At 44.3% G+C, this 16,387-nt stretch overlaps 1 protein-coding gene and 1 non-coding gene across 2 annotated transcripts in view; one reads left to right on the top strand and one right to left on the bottom strand.

Moving 5' to 3' along the window:
* The window catches only part of LOC126179991 (low-density lipoprotein receptor-related protein 8-like), a 204,528-nt gene that overhangs the window by 74,465 nt on the left and 113,676 nt on the right, over window positions 1-16,387 (bottom strand). The gene's annotated exons all lie outside the window — the stretch shown is intronic.
* Window positions 5,309-5,380, top strand: Trnai-aau (transfer RNA isoleucine (anticodon AAU)). Its single transcript has one exon. It is a non-coding gene; the product is annotated as a tRNA-Ile (tRNA).

Genomic DNA, 16,387 nt, shown 5'->3' with positions numbered 1-16,387 from the left:
GTTCCAAGCAGCTTCGGTCCGGTGAGGGACGGGGGCCCACGAGAAATACAAACCTGCGACGTCGCAATAGTCAGCTTCTCCGCAACGTTTTGCGAACGCTCAGCTCTATACAGGCCCCATGAGAAATCAGTATGCAATTGAAAAGATACCTACTAAAGGTCTCAACTTTGTCGTGTTCTATCGAGAGCTTGCATAGGTTTATACGTGCAGTCAAGAATTATTAAACTCTTCTCTCTTCCCGGCGGAGGGACCAGTGACATCAGAAAGTGCTAGAAGCCGGCGCACGTTTGAAACTGCCGCTACCACCTCTATACAACCGTCAAGCATCCGTCTTTGCTTTCTCTAGATTTTATTCCAAGTCACGCGGCTTGTAAACACGGGAGATTTTAATCAGACATTTCCGGAATGACAACGAGGTGATTTTCGAGATGGAACGTTTCCTGAACCGTCAAAATCCAAACTTCTACAACCTAAGTCTCCGCAAGTGATCCGTCGTAGTGAGAAATGTGTCGCTCTGAAGGATGACTATGGACTTAAGAACACCATCGATATTCAAGGTCGCAACTCTATTTGTTTTTTGTTGACATTTTTGACAGCTGCTAGTAGAGTACTGCGTTTTCGTCGGACTGTGTGCCCATCGTCGGGAACAGAGCACCTACCCCTTTTATTGAACAACAGTGAGCCGTTCGGAGCCCGTCCCAAGTGGTACGGACGGCAGGTAGAGCCGCCCGCACCTGCCTCCATACTGCACGCACCCACGCTCTCACTGGCTGCCGGCTGCGGGCAGCCAAGCGGGACGCCACGCACCCCGCATCCGGTGCACCTCCCACGCCACCCCACAGCTACAGCTGCGCCCTAACCGCTCCCGTTCTGCCACCCTAGTCTGCAGTTCGACAGCTCATTACTGTTGCTCACTTTCATTATTGTCTATCCTCAAGGATAAATTTTGTTCGATAATGTGACGTCACGAAAATACGAAAGTGAAGTCAAAGAATTCTTTAGGTCAGAAACATAATCTGTTTTTCGATGGTGTGTACTCTACACTCTACAGCTACATCCATACTCTGCAAAACACTATGAAGTGCATGGCGGAGAGTATTTCTGTACCAGTTGCTAAGCCGTCATCACACAGGACGTGTTTCTCATCGCATAGCAAGCAAGGCGTGGTGTCAGTCGTGGTGGTTGCATGCTCTGAAACGACCTGCTGTATCTCACGGAAAGTGCACCTCACCTTAATTTCCGGCCTCAGCGCTCTCTAGCGGCAGTTCTTGGTTGCATCTGGTGCGTAGATCACATAGCTTCTTCACGAAAATCGACGCATGTAAAATAGTTAATTCTGTTAGCGATTGTCGAAGAAGAGCATAATTGAAGTATAGTGTCTAATATGTGCATGCATAATATCCTTATCCTCTGTTCCGGCGTAAAGTCAAGCGCCGGCACCCAGGTCAGGAACGTTAGAGCAGTCGGGCTAGTGAAGAAGACGTCAGCTAATAGTACGCTGACCGACCCCTCTCTAGGACGACAACGAGACAGCTGCGGTGTAGGCGGAGAGAACTGGCCGCAGCCCACTTGGAGACTAAGACGTTCTACGATCTCTACAGCAGCGACTTAGGAACTGTATTGTTTCATTGTTCCACTTGTATTAGGAGTTGGGTATACTGAAGAGATTTTCTTATTTTGTCTGTCGTCCATCGCTTGAGATGCACCATTGTAAATTCTCAAAGTTAAGTATTGTCATTTACCTTACTGTAATAAAAATTTATTAATACCATTTGCTTGAATTGCTGCCTAGCGATCCGACAAGTAGGTTTCCTAGGCACCCCATATTTGACGAGTAGGCAGGACACAACATGGATGAAGTATTGACTACCATTACTCCGAAATAACGTACTTCACCTGTTTCATGACCGGGATTCGCCTTGTAATTTCATTTGAATGAAAGTGGAGGTTTTTTTTTAAGCTCCTCTTCACCACTATAAAAAGTATTTACCTGCTAGGTACAAACAAGACACAGTCCATAAAAGCAAATATATATATGAGTGCTGGAATTTAAATAGTGGCAACTATTTATTCACAACCGATACAAAAGAGTTACTGTTTGCACCTGTTACTGTCCTTCAAAGCAGTCACCAGCGTTGTGTAGAACTCGTTGCCACCGATGTGGAATCCGTAGTATACCGTTAGCAGAGCCTCCTCTGTTGATGGCGCGAATGGAGCGGTCTAAGGTTATGGTGATTCTCGTGTACGACTTTGATGGTGTTGTCCTAACGCATTACGTTCCTCCAAGGCAGACCGTCAATGCACAGTATTACTGTTCGTTTTTGGAGCATCACCTGCGACCACCTTTGCGAAAGAAGCGGCGACACTTTCTGAGCACCCCACCCACTATTTTGCACGACAATGAGCGGGCGCATACAGCGCAAGCTGTGGCTGCTCTGTTTGGTCGATGGGACTGGGAAGTGCTGTACCATCCACCATATTCCCCGGACTTAAGTCCTTGTGACTTTGATTTGATTCCGAAGATGAAGTAACCACTTCGTGGCATTCTCTTCAGAACTGTTCCAGAGATTCGACAGGCACTAGACCGCACCATTGGCGCCATCAACAGAACTGACCCTGCTAACGGTATACTACGCTTTCCACGCCGCTGCCAAAGGGTTCTACACAACGCTGGTGACTACTTTGAAGGACAGTAACACGTGCAACCATGTAATTATCTTGTATCGGTTGTGAATAAATAGTTGCCACTGTTTAAGTTCCAACCCTCATATATATTTGTTGCACAAAGTTTCATAACAGCAAAAACTTCTGGTGTTTAGCTTGTGTTTACTTTCTGTTACAGACCGGTAAGATGAAGATTTCTGGTCAGTGCGTAAACATTCCTGTCGTCGGTCTATGCAACAAGAATTGCAGCACAATAATAACGACTTCGACCGTTGCATGTAATGCTTCTATTAAATTGTTAAGAATGACCCAGAATCTTTCAAAGAACAAAGGGTGAAAATAATATTTCGAAGCAGCTGCGCGCGTACCTGTTACATCTTATCTTTGAAATTCACCACGCTTTCAAAAAACATTACGGCTTCGACATACCTGCAGTGCCTGAGATATGATACACAATGTGGTTCAAATGGCTCTGAGCACTATGGGACTTAACTTCTGAGGTCATCAGTCCCCTAGAACTTAGAACTACTTAAACCTAACTAACCTAAGAACACATCCATGCCCGAGGCAGGAGTCGAACCTGCGACCGTAGCGATCGCGCGGTTCCAAATTGTAGCGCCTAGAACCGCTCGGCCACCAAGACCGGCCTACACAATGTGCAACGGTTCTATCTACAAATGTCATTATTTGGTATTTAACTATGGCAAAGGTACCTAAAACGATACAATTTTGATAGCTCATAATTGTGCAATAGCCTTGAAACGGTATACTTGTATACTTTTGGAGACCCATGTTATAACACTAAAAGCGTCAAATACAGCTAGCCTGTAACTACCGATATGTAGCTTCCTGAATTTTATTATAGCAAATCGTATCTAAACGAATCGTTTTAGAGTAATACTTATATGCTGATGCTTTCAAACAGCTTGGGGTTTAACTCCCTAAGGTACTGCGTTCCTAAGCGCCGCATCTCATTGGTAACGTTCCTCTCCACGAAGCAAAAATCTGAAATGCCATATTTTTCATTTCCCGCTTCGCCATGTAGTGGAACGTGGAATTCCACGTTGGGACACCTCTATATCGTCGTCCAAGTACGTTTCCACGTCCCGTGAAAGGGGTGCCTTAGGATTTCCTCCCGTTCTATTCACATACAGAGCATGGAAAGAATAATTGTTTAATTCTCTCTTTGCCAGCTGTAATTAATCCTGTCCCCACGATACCTACGGGAACGATACACAGGAGGTGGTTGTATATTCCTAGTTTCATCATTTGGAGCCAGTTCTTAAAACTCTGAAAGTAGGCTTTCTCGGGATAGTTTGCATCTGTCTTTCCCACGGGTCAAACAAACCATTTGTGCTGCCCTTCTCTGTATACGTTGAATATCCCCGTTACCCCTATCTGGTACAGTCCTATGAACTTCAGCAATATTCTAGGACTGGTGGCACGAGTTATTTGTAAAGTCTCTTCTGTAAACCGGAAGCATTTCTCTGGTATTCTACCAAAGAACGGACGTCTTCCACCTGCTTTTCATACGATTGAGCCTATGTGATCATTCCATTTCATATCCCTACAGAGTGCTGAACTAAGGAATTTGTAGGAGCTGACCGACTCCAGTTGTGACTCTTAGATACTACGGCTTTTTGTTTTGCGAAGTGCATAACTTTTCATGTCTGAACATTTAAAGCAAGTTACCTATCTCTGAACCATTCTGAAATCTCATCAAGATCCGCTGAATATTTCTGCACTTTTTTCAGATAGCAATTCATTATACAAAACTGTATCGTCTGCAATATGTCATTAAGGTCGTTAATAAACAACATGAACAGCAATGTCTAAACCACTTTGAAATCTCATCAAGATCCGACTGGATATTTCTGCACTTTTTTCAGACAGCAGTTCCTTACACGGAACACTATCATTTGCAGTGTGTCTGTAAAGTCGTTAATAAACAACATGAACAGCAAGGGTCCCAACGTACTTCCCTGGGGCACACAAAGTTACTTCTACACCTGACTGACTCTCCATCCAATACAACTTTTTGAGTCTTCCCTATCAAGAAATCGTCAGTCCAGTGATAGATTTCGCTTGATAATCCATAAGATCGTACTTTCTATAATAAGCGTGCATGTGGCACCGAGTCAAACGCTTTTCAGAAATCGAGAAACACTATTTCACTTGACTCCGTCGATCCATGGCTTAGGGGATGTCACATGAGAAAAGGGCGAGTTCAGTTTCACATGATCGATGTTTTTGGAATCCCAGCTCCTTGGCAACCTTCAGGTATTGCACTGAGAGTACTTAAAAAAAAGCATCTACATTTGACACTTCAGCATCTTCCTCTGCTCCATCTGTGAATGGAATGGGTGGAAACAATACGAGGGGTATTGAAAGCTTTAATTATAGCCTCGAAAAAATAAAGCCACGTAATCTTTCAATGTTACCAGATATACATCTGCGGACCTGGTACATGTTGATAACCAGGTGTCAAAATACTGTAGCACGCCGCTAGATGAACTTAAAGAAAAGCCTTTGCAATGCTGTTCTAATTTAACGCGAATACCAAGTGGACGGAAGTGTGAATGGGAATATCGACTGAGGATGGAGGCGTGCTAGAGTAGTCCGTGCAGTTGTGGAAGTCCTTTGTCCCAGGATGGCACAGTGGATAGCGCATCTGCCTAATGGGCAGAAGACCCAGGTTCAAATCCTGGCCTTGGGTCGGCCGCTGTGGCCGAGCGGTTCTAGGCGCTTCAGTCCGGAACCACGCTGGTGCTACTGTCACAGGTGCGAATCCTGCCTCAGGCATGGATATGTGTGATGTCCTTAGGTTAGTTAGGTTTTGCGGATGGTGCTGTAGTACATCGCGAGGTTGTTACAATGGAAAGTTGTGCTGAAATGCAGGAGAATCTGCAACGAATTGACGCATGGTGCAGGGAGTGGCAATTGAATCTCAGTGTACACAAGTGTAATGTGCTGCGAATACATAGAAAGAACGATCCTTTATCATTTAACTACAATATAGCAGGTCAGCAACTGGAAGCAATTAATTCCATAAATTATCTGGGAGTAGGCATTAGGCGTGATTTAAAATGGAATGATCATATAAAGCTGATCGTCGGTAAAGCAGATGCCAGACAGATTCATTGGAAGATTCCTAAGGAAATGCAATCCGAAAACAAAGGAAGTGGGTTACAGTACACTTGTTGGCCCACTGCTTGAATATTGCTCACCAGTGTGGGATCCGTACCAGATAGAGTTGATAGAAGAAATAGAAAAGATCCAACGGAGAGCAGGAGAGACACTCAGTAGCTCGGTACGGGCTTTTGTTGAAGTTTCGAGAACATACCTTCACCGAGGAGTCAAGCAGTATATTGCTCCTTCCTACGTATATCTCGTGAAGAGACCATGAGGATAAAATCAGAGAGATTAGAGCCCACACAGAGGCATACCGACAATCTTTCTTTCCACGAACAATACGAGACTGGAATAGAAGGGAGAAACGATAGAGGTACTCAAATTACCCTCCGCCACACTCCGTCAGGTGGCTTGGGGAGTATGGATGTAGGTGTAGTTCTAAGTGTAGGGGACTGATGACTTCAGATAAGTCCCACGGTCCCTAGAGCCATTTTGAACCCGGCCTTGTTAAACATTTTCAGTCTTCACTTCAGTCTGCATATCTACATCATACAACTAAACCTTTAGGTGTGTGGAACCATACAGCTTTATTTGCACTAACATAAAATCGCACAGCCCACTCGTAAAGTGTATAGAACTCCGTGCAGTGATTCGGTATCAGCAGCAGTGGAAAAGCTGAGCCAGGCCAATACAGATGACTTATTTAGCCTTCTGGATTCGCTTTACACAGCTCCAACATTTCCGCTTCTTACGCAAGCTAATCACTGCACGATACTCCATTTCATCAGTGGGCTGGGCGATTTTCTAATAGTTCATCTAGCGGATGGTGCTACGGTACTTTGGCACGCGGTTATCAGCATGTAACACGAAACTTCCTAGCAGATTAAAACTGTGTGCCGGAGCGAGACTCGAACTCGGGAAGTAAAGCTGTGACGACGGGGCGTGAGTCGTGCTTGGGTAGCTCAGTTGGTAGAGCACTTGCCCGCGAAAGGCAAAGGTCCCGAGTTCGAGTCTCGGTCCGGCACACAGTTTTAATCTGCCAGGAAGTTTCATATCAGCTCACACTCCGCTGCAGAGTGAAAATCTCATTCTGGAAACATGTAACACAACTGAAAACATGTACCTGCAATCAAATAGACTCATTAATTAACTCAATTTCTTTATTTTTCATATATGAAAATTAAAACCAGTCCTCGTATGTTGTAGAATATAAAGCACCCTCTGCCACACAGTTCACAATGTTTCGCAGAATATACATATAGATGGAATGACGAGTAGGTTCTGAGCGTTTTATTATGCGCTTGATGGACCGTCCATCAGTTTTTGACTCACTTCTGTAGATACCCCTGCTCTGGAAACACACTGTGTGTGTGTGTGTGAGAGAGAGAGAGAGAGAGAGAGAGAGAGAGAGAGAGCGAGAGCGGAAGCGAGAATCCGTGTAAGCACACGCTGACTCGCGCTGTCGATAACTGCCCATCACAATTTGCGCCGGCTTGCTCCCCAAGGCACGGCAGGCGGCGTTATTTTCTCTGATGGACCATTCGTCATCATCATTTCCAATCTGGAAGTCAGTCCGCCGCCCCAGCTCTTGACATGCGACCCTCCCTCCCTCCCTCTCTTCCCCTCCCGTCCGTCCAGAGATGGCACGAGGGAAATGAAAGAAGGCGCGAGGGGCGCTTCAGAATAGGCTGACAAAAATGTCAATGTTCTCTCTGGGCGCTGATGCGGCAACAAAAACCTGCCCCAGCCATCGGGAGCAGCAGCAGGAGGTGACACATCGCTCTCGCATCGCATACAAGAGTGCTTCTGTCTGTCACACTCGCGCATAACATAACACCGGCGCGACAGACTGCCACCGCACTCCAGATACTGGCTCTTATTCTGTCAGTAGCAAAAGGGGCTGGTTGCACAGATTACATTTCATAGCAACCTGTATTATTGACATACCATTATCACATTACGTATGTGATGCTACAGACACTAGCTGTGGAGAGCTATTACCTTCACATCAGAATTAGGTTAATCAGCGATTGACAAGCGTCTGAGTGTAACAACGATAACCCTATAGGAATTTATTTTTACTATAATTTGATTCCTAATTTTGTGCGTGCTTCAAGGGCGGACGAAAGATACCAAACAGACAATGTTGCAGTGGTATATAGGTACTATCCATAATTTTTGCTGATCGTAATTGCAATTAATTAGAAGTTATTTTTCCCCTGGATTCTCTAGTGCTAAGTTTGAAAGATATTTCTTGCTTGAATACACTAAAGAGGCCAGACAGGCGGTTTTGGCCGTTAAGAAAAGTCAGTGTCTGACATCCTAACGAAACTGTGCAGCCCGCCCAAAACATTGTAAATGAACACAGGTAGGTTTGCTGTAGAAAATAGAGCCCTCTGCGAAGTCGATTTTCTTCGAAGCTAAATATTTAAACTAAGCCCCCAGCACGAGATTCGCCTCATTAGGACCCGAGCTCTGCTGACGTCAAGACGCGTTTTCGGTCAGTCTCCAGATAACAAGGCCTATACAGACCCTGGATGAATGCTACACGTACTAAAAAGTCGATGAAAAAACGGTTAATCGGTGAAACGGTCAACAACCTTGTTACTTGCTAGTTATGACAATCGGATTATCCGGAAATATGATGGCAATTCGTAATTACAATTGCATCCGGACCACAGACGTCTCCATGCTGCCGCTAAGATAATCTGCTACGTCCTACTGCTGTGTGCTATTATTCCAAAATACACTGAGCTGCGAAAAGTCGTGGGATACCTCCCAACACCTTTTTCCAGGAGTAGTGTAGCAAACTCGATGTGGTACTGACTCAACACATCGTTGGAAGCCCTCAACAGAAATAATGAGCCACGCTTCCTCTGCAGCCGTCCATAGTTGCGAAAGTGTTGCCGGTGCAGTATCTTGTGCACGAACTTACCTCTCGAGTACGTCAGGCGATCTGGGCGACCAAATCATTCGCTCAAATTCTCCAGAATTTTATTCAAAATAATCACGAACAATTGTGGCCCGGTGAGTTGGCGCATTGTCATCCACAACAGTTCCACTATTTTTCTGGGGACATGGAAGTCCATGAATGGCTGCATTTTGGTCTCCAAGCAGCCGAAAACAATCATTTACAGTCAATGATCGGTTCAGTTGGACCAGAGGACCCAGTCCGTTCCATGCAAACGCAGGCCACTTCATTATGTAGCCACCACCAGCTTACACATTGCCCTGTTGACAATTTGAGTCTATGCTTTCATGGGATCTGCACCACTCTCTAACCCTACCATCAGCTCTTACGAACCGAAACCGGGACTGATCTGACCAGCCCACCGGTTGTCCAGTCGTCTAGAGTCGGAGTGGTATGGTCACGAGCCCAGGGAGGCGCTGCAGGCGACGTTGTGCTGTTAGCAAAGGCAGTCGCGTCGGGCGTGTCCTGCCATAGACCATTAACGCCCAATTTCGCTGCACTGCTCTAACGGGGTATGTTCGTCGTATGTCCCACACCGGTTTCTGCGATTATTTCACTGCTTGTCTGTTAGGACTGACAATTCTACGGAAACGACGCTGCTCTCGGTCGTTGAGTGAAGGCCATCGGACACTGCGATGTCCGTGGTGAGAGGTAATGCTTGAAATTAAGTGTTCTCGACGCACTCTTGACGCTTTGGATTTCGGAATATTGAAGTCCCTAACAATTTTTGAAATGGAATGCCCCTGTGTCTAGCTCCAACTGCCATTCCGCGTTCTAAGTCTTAATTCTCGTCGTGCTACCATTATCATGTCAGAAACCTTTTCACAGGATTCACCTGATTACAAATGACAGTTCCGCTAATGAACTGCCCCTCTTTACCACGTGTACGCAATACTACCGCCATATCTATACGTGCATATCGCTATCCCATGACTTTCGTCGTCTCAGTGTGTTAAAACGTATTTTCTTATTTTCTTGTTCTTAAAATCATACACATCCGCGCAAAGTTAAAAGTGTGGTGATGGCAAGTTATATCTGAGAGGGGGAGGGGAGGGCGGGGGTGACGGAGAAGACAGTAAATTAACTGTGTGCCCTCCTCCCACCCAAAGAACCGATCCCTGGATCCGCGCTCCCTCGGAACCGCCATTTGTTCCATCGATCAGTACTTTACTGTGCGCCGGGTCATACTGAACATTTTTGCTACATCGAGGAGGATAACAAGAACTGAGAAAATACTCGTGGCTGCTGCCAGGAATGATAAACTTTCAGTAAGATGCGGTTCGAGAGACTAATTACGCGACTTACTGCTCCGCAGATTTAATTGGAAACGTTTCTTGGAGGATCCTGATTTATTCTCTGCACTGCTACATTATTAAAACCAGTCTAAATGAGGAAAGACAGCCTTGCTTTGATGCGCTAGGCTGGCTTAAACTTCTCATTACTTCTAAGTCTGTAGCCCTGTAGCAGTGCAACTGCGTTCAGCAAGTTGCCCAAACACGAACACTGGACTGGAAAATACAAACCGTTCTACCTCTACACCTGCGCTCCATAAGCCACCTTACGATACGCCTGGTGGAGGGTACTTCGCGTACCATCGTCACTTCCCCTTTTCCTGCTCCAGTCGCGAACGGTTCGCGTGAAGAGCGATTGCAGGTAGACCTTCACGTAAATTCGAATTACGTTCATGGCGAGATACACGTAAGAGGAAGCAATATATCAGTTTACTCTTCTAGGAACGTAAGCTCTCAAAACTTCTACAGTAAATTACATCGTGTCGTAAAACACCTCTCTTTGCAGCTTCTGCCACAGGAACTGGCCGAGCATCACCGTAAGACTTTCGCCCTTACTGAATGAGCCTGTAAAACACGCTGCTCTTTTTTGCTTGTTCTCTGTTTTTCTTTATCAGTCCAGTCTGGTACGGATATAACGAGGGTTTTGTAAGCTACCTCCTTTGTGACAACATTTCTTGACAATTCTTCCGATAAATCTCAGTCTGGCCTTTGCCTCATCTGCGATTAATGTGGTCGTCCCATTCAAAATCCGTCCACACTTGATATTTCTACATATTTTATACAATTAACTGCACCATACGCGAAAAGTCTTATATAATCTCCGGCGTTATCCACTATGTCATTTATAAACATTGTGAAAAGCTATGGTCCCGTAACACTTCTTTGGGGTACGCCAAAAGTTACTTTTACTTATGGAGGTTTCTATACTTTTAGAGTGGTGTGTTCTGTTTGCTAGAAACTCTTCAGTCCAATCATACAACTGATCCCATATCCCGCGCGCTCTCATCTTGTTCGTTAGACAGCAGCGTTGAACTATATCGAACGCCTTACGGAAATCAAGGAACACGCCATCGACCTAGGCACCAGTGTGTATTGCTTTAGGGATTTCGTGAACGAAAAGAGCGAGCTATTCCCTTCATACAGAGCCACCAGCTGGCTCCAGCTTCCACCGATAATTTTCCGAAAGACAAAACTGGAATAAAGTTCCAAGTCAGTTGGTCAAATGAGACAAAAACCATCATATTTTCAGTTTCGGCAGAAACTAATAAGACTTTTCCCGGTCAATCAGACCGGTCGAACTTCGCCTCGATCGCCGAACACCCTGTGCCTAACGAACACGTGGACGCTCACTAAAGCAGGACACTCGGCTAGATAATTGGAAAATGACTGATAAGATTTCACTGGCACTTGCGAACCGACTGCGTAACACGAAATACACTTTAAAACATCCTCTCCAACCCAGAGGGCTCTCGAGACGTCTCAGACACCCAGAAAGACTGCTACTAGGCTACTCGACTGTGGAAACTCCCAGCAGCTTCCTAAAATTTGTTTTAACATTCAGCCCATTCAACCAGTCAGCCTCACGAAGACAACTCAAGCATTTTCATCGGCCAATTCCTGCTCCCGCTAGCAGCACTGTTCAGCATAGATCTACTTCCTGCAGGCACTATCCGAAAGTATATTTGGAATAGTATATTTCCAACAGCTGCTGGAAAAACATCTACGGTAATAGAAAGAATAGCAGGCTCCGGCCATAATTCGTTAGGAGGATTACGGAAAGCCTGAACCATAATTTCCATGGCAAAACAAAGTTCCTGTTTAGCGGGCAGTAGAAACTGGCTCTGGTGCGGCCACGAAAGGTAAGTTGCAATATCTGATTGTAAAAGCTCTTCTGATGTATACTGTGCCGTCTAATTCTGTGAATATGTGAGCATAGCGGTATTAGTAACCTCACAGTAATATCTTTAACTCCTAGCAGACAGCATCGCAGACACTCTGGATATCTCAAAGATATTAGCTGCGAACGTAAATGTTTCCATCGGAAATCTGAGCATTTTTTATCCATGCGGCAAGTATCGTGGCTTCCCCGCTAAGTTTAAAAAGAGAATATTTTCTTAATGACAAATTTAACATTTAAAACCATTCGTAAAATCTGCGAAAGTCGTAAAAACTATTAATTTCGAGGGTTATACCTTTTGTATTCGCACTGTGGCGCAAACAGCGCAGGTTACGAGGGCCCAGACACATCTTACTTGGCATCTTCCCCGAGGACAGTGCTGGCGTATACCCTTCAATATTGGAATTAAGTAAAGTATGTTCTTTAACAGTGATTTTCATTGTCCAGCTAGGTGCATATGCTTTGAAAACTTATGATCTGACGCAAAACTGACACTGTGAACGTAGTGGCCGAGCGGTTCTAGGCGCATCAGTCCGGAACCGCGCGACTGCTACTGTCGCAGGTTCGAATACTGCCTCGGGCATGGATGTGTGTGATGTCTTTAGGTTAGTTAGGTTTAAGTAGTTCTAAGTTCTGGGGGACTGATGACCTCAGATGTTAAGTCTCATAGTGCCAGAGCCATTTGAACCATAGCACGGCGAAGAGGCAAAGAACTGAATGTTAAATCATCCCACAGATACCCAAACAAATCGTAAAGTTTTACGTGAATATTTCGTAGCCAACACCTTTGGGTAGCTTTATATACTGGACATGAAAAATCTAAACCCAAAAATTTGCAGCGTTCCTTGCCTGCATAATTATTATGGATCCTAGATCACACAGATGGCCCATTATTTAGACAGCACCGAATTTTCCAACATAGAATTTACCTCATTTTTCGTAAACAATGTTGGACACCCACGCAATACTTGATAATATTAACATCCTTGTCAGTTGCTAGTGGCATATCTTCTTTTGTAAAGTAGTTCCCATTGTTGAACAATTCTTCTTCTTCTTCTTCTTCTTCTTCTTCTTCTTCAATTGGGTGATCTGGGGGTTCTGGATGAGAGCATAGACTGTTTTATCATTCTGATGGTATTTGCCGTCGGTCTAAAAAATATTGCAATTAGATATCCCAATGCAAATTAGGTTTGTGATTTCCATATTTCGAAAATAAGTTGCTGGCTCGGCGGCATCTCCGTTTCCAGACCGATTACGCAAGTTACTAGGTACTGAGTGGACAAATACGGGTAATGTAGGCACTCTAGAATGTTTGTGCAGCAAGACTGGAATTCACGAGTTTATTTTGCATCGTCGGAGAATTTCCATAGAACAGCACCGATGTGTTTTTGCATGGCTGAGCGGACAGAGGCTCCGGTCGGTTCCCGTAATCGGGCTGAGAAAGCTACCAGCTGCGAACACAACCTGACCACCGCCCACGCGCGATGTGGCCGCTATCGAACGCCTTCTTAGAATTGCAGGTAAGGAGCCAGTTCTGCTAACGGCCATTCTTGTCTACCAGAGGAAAGCGCACAACTGAAGGAATCTGGAAACTGATCCGTTTTTCTGTCAGATTTCACATTTTCACTACCTCATGTTGCGTGCCTCGACTGGGCCTTTCGCTGGAATGTGCGAAAACAACTATTTTTCCTTAATTTTAATGCACGGAAATAAAGTCAAACATCACACACTGTACACATTCGCACGTACACCTGGAACAGGTAAATCTCTTCGACGTCCATTCTTCGTGTGTTACGAAATTAACAGACGGTAAAACTAGAGAAATGCGAAGCGTTACTGATAGATTTTCTTCTGCCATACATTTGCTCAGAGTGTTGTATCAGATGTATTATGGCGTTGTTTTCTATCATACCACTGAACTTGTAACTAGGTACCAAACAGTTTGGGCTAATTATCTTGCTTACTGTATTAAAATTCCAATGACTTTGTCGTATGTTTCCACTGAACACATCCATAAAAGTGTGTAAAACATTGTTCAATTATCTTGCTTAATGCAGTTTTTTATTCTTATTTTGTTTCAGTGAGTACAGCTCTATAATTATTTGGATTTAAGGAAACTGGAAGAATATGTTTCACCAAATTGACAAACTTTGTCTAAACGTTTTTTCTGATTATAGATAAACAATATCGATTAAACTGGGAAAATTTGTAACAAGGTAATAAATGTGCGCAAAGAAACGTCATTTTGCGACACATGAAAATTTGTGCCGAACCTGGACTCGAACCGGATTTCCCGCTGATCGCCAGAGGTCGCCTTAACCACTTGGGGTACGCGACATGCCTCGAGGACCGTTCCAAGCATTCACATGTCACGTATTCACAACCCTTATGCTCGTAAAATTCGTGATGCCCGCACATTTTAGCCTATCGTAGGGTGGATACATCATTGACTGTTACGATGCTGTGTTGCTACAGTGAGTGTATCTTGACAATGTAATGTCCATCAGACATGATGTGTCTGAAGGTCATTGCAGTGTAAAGATACAGACACTGTATAAACACTGGCGTTGTAAGCATCAGTGACGTAAACACTAGGTAAAGTTATCTTTGTGACAGAGGAATTTAACTGTACTGTCTTAGACTTCATGTTGCAACGTTGTCCTGAGTTGGGGAGTAACTTTGTGACGATTTATATTCCATATTACGAATACGTCACTGCACACAAAAAATTGTATTCCTATCAAAACTAAATGATAAATGTTATAGAATACTACAACGTTGTAGAACAAAAGCAAACTGGTGCTTCTCATTTATTATAATGTTGTTCTACCAAGAACCGACGGAAGATTCTGTTAATATGTTATAGAATTCCATACGTTTGTAAATTAACTGTTTCAGTACATATTGAGAAGTACTGAAAGTGTCCAGAAGTTGTCCAGTTTCACTCTGACATGTTTTGTACTTCACACTGCAAGTGGTCATATTATATGCGTGTTCTCAGTGATCGTGTTAGTTGTTAGAAGTGGCTCCATATGTGATGCACTCGTGGATTGATCTGCATGTTATATCTCTTGCAACATGGTACATACAGGTTATCTGATGTTTCCTGACAATGACTAGATGGTCGATATTGGGAAATAGCAAATAAGTTTGAAAACTGTACAGCCCATAACTGGCAACGATTTCATTTGAAAAATGTCTGAAAGGGATTAGGTGCGTATACTGTATACAGGTATGTTCCTCTGCAGCCGAGACCGGTAGCGCACACTAGTTACACTGGCGCTGGACTCTGAGGTAGACGGTTCGAACCCTATTGGTGGGAAAAATCTCTATTGTGTGGCAGTAAGAGGGACGCAGGTTGGGCGTATGGTTCGTCCAGACTTCGTGCGAATAACTAGGTTAAATTTCAAACTATTTTTCAGCATATCATAGAGCGAGGGTACGTTACAGTATTGATGGTGATCCATCCGTCCCTCACACACACACACACACACACACACACACACACACACACAAAATATATATATATAACGCTTCGTAACAGGTCGTAGAAAGAAAAGGGAAAATCTACATTAAAACCTCCATCAGGGTAGCAATGTGGGATTTTAACATCTGCCTCAAACGCCCATTTCCCGTGCTTAAGAGTGGCTTAACCTCAGGCTTAACTCCATTCAGGTACTGACTAATTTTCCATCGTATCTCCATGGCGACAGAGATTTGAGGAAACAATATAGTAGCTTTCCTGTTCCATTCTGCAAAATAAACAAACCTGCCTCCTGGCCTTCGAGCCACGACACCACGGAGTCCTTTAATTCCTCTATCGTACTAGCAAAAGCAAATAATTTAAATACGTACTGGAAAGGTATGAAACGAAGCAGATACAAGAAAAAGCTGAATTACCAGGAAAGCTGAAAAAAGGTACTAAATCCTATATTCGTCAAATACACTTGTCATCAAACGTACAAATGTGACAGTAAGAGAAGCCCCTACCAAAGTAAGTAGGGTGTGTCTGGGGGCTTGCATGCACGCTGCAACTGAACAGTTTCGTCACAGGGATAAACAGCGTTTGGTAACATCTATAGCAAAATGATGGCAATGCAGATTATCATAGATTTACAATTAATTATTGTGTTTAAAGAAACCTTGAAAATACATAGCTGTGGTAGGAAGATTAGTGCGTGCAAATGATTATTTAGTGTCGGTCCCGGTAGCTTAGTGGTCAGCGCGACGGATTGTCGTACCAACGGGACCGGGTTCGATTCCCGGCTGGGTCGGAGATTTTCTCTGCTCAGGGGCTAGGTGTTGTGTTTTGTCCTAATCATCATCATCATCATCATCATCATCATCATCATCATCATCATCATCTCCTCCTCATCCCCATCGACACTCAAGTCGCCGAAGTGGCGCAACTGGAAAGACTTGCACCAGGCG

Source organism: Schistocerca cancellata, chromosome 1 (assembly GCF_023864275.1).
Source record: "Schistocerca cancellata isolate TAMUIC-IGC-003103 chromosome 1, iqSchCanc2.1, whole genome shotgun sequence".
NCBI lineage: Eukaryota > Metazoa > Arthropoda > Insecta > Orthoptera > Acrididae > Schistocerca > Schistocerca cancellata.
This window is presented reverse-complemented; position numbering and strand designations above follow the sequence as displayed.